We start from the raw sequence: 1,505 nt of genomic DNA, 5'->3' as shown, positions 1-1,505 counted from the left end.
GTAAAGCTTTAGAAAAGAGAATTGAACAACATAAGAAAAGTGTCAGATATGCTCAAGATAATAATGCACTCTTTGCCCACGTTAAAGATAAAAATCATACTATTAATTGGTCATGTGCAAAGAAATTGGTTTATTCACATAACTTATTGGAAAGAAACATCGTAGAGTCCAGTTTCATAAAAGAAACCTTTGAAAACAACTTGAATATTGGACATGGAATGTATAAACTCGATTCTTTATATGTAAAGAGATTTGTAAGCTATATAAAAAAACTTTAACCACTTAATGTAGAACTGAATGTACTGTGAATAATTAACGTTATTGTAAAATTAATATTTAGACCTATGCTACCATTCACTGATGGGTACAATTATTTTATATATTATACATAATTACGTTGGCACAATATATGGTTATGTTAGATATAAGTACTGATATATACGTAATTGTATGTTTATGGTAATAAGGTTATATGTGCATAACTATATAAACATGTTAATCATGTGTAAAAACATGTATATGTAAGTCTATGTATGTCTGTACATGTATACCTGTATGTGTACACGTATGTGTATGTCTATGTATATATTATGCATGTGTGTATATGAATGCTTGTCTGTGTATACGTATGCATATGTCTATATATATATATATATATATATATATATATATATATATATATATATATATATATAGATGTGTTTTATATATACATATAATTTTGAGTATGTATTTATATGGATAAGAATACCTTTTTTTAATATAAAGAAATTGTATTGAAAGTCAAAACAAGAATTTACCGGTCACAGAAACGACCCTTTCTGGCAGGTGTCTAATGAGGTTTGATCTCCGCCCAGGAAACACCTGACAACAGAACAGGTAACTGGTACGGGAGCGTCATTGTTCTATAAGTCTCTATATGTTTGTTCGTACGTTTACCGTACCTATGAAATGTAAAGAAACCTCTGTCAATAAATCAGTCCTCCGAAGAAGTATCACGAAACTAGTCAGGACTTAATTTCATATATCATATTTTCATTTTCCTTATGGTTCTTCTGCATCTGAGCATCACGTTTACCTGTGATTTTTACGCATATATATATATATAATATATATATATATATATATATATATATATATATATATATATATATATATATATATGTGTGTGTGTGTGTGTGTGTGTGTGTGTGTGTATATACACATATATATATATATATATATATATATATATATATATATATATATATATATATATATATATATATATATATATATATATATAGCAGGTATAGGAGTTATTGACCCCGCCGCCGAAAATATCAGCTCCCCCCCCCCAACCCGGTGAAAAGCCCTCCCACCATTTCGAAATTTTGTTTGCAGTGAATCTTCTATGGTAAGTATTGATAAAAAAAAATAATACTCATTAAACAACTTGAAAATGTTTTGGATATCTTTAAAATTCATATAGGAATTAACTCCTCCTCACTGATATCTTGGCTAAA

The sequence above is a fragment of the Palaemon carinicauda genome, chromosome 17 (assembly GCF_036898095.1).
Source record: "Palaemon carinicauda isolate YSFRI2023 chromosome 17, ASM3689809v2, whole genome shotgun sequence".
NCBI lineage: Eukaryota > Metazoa > Arthropoda > Malacostraca > Decapoda > Palaemonidae > Palaemon > Palaemon carinicauda.
The sequence above is the reverse complement of the archived record's forward strand: the minus strand, read 5'-3'. Positions refer to the sequence as shown.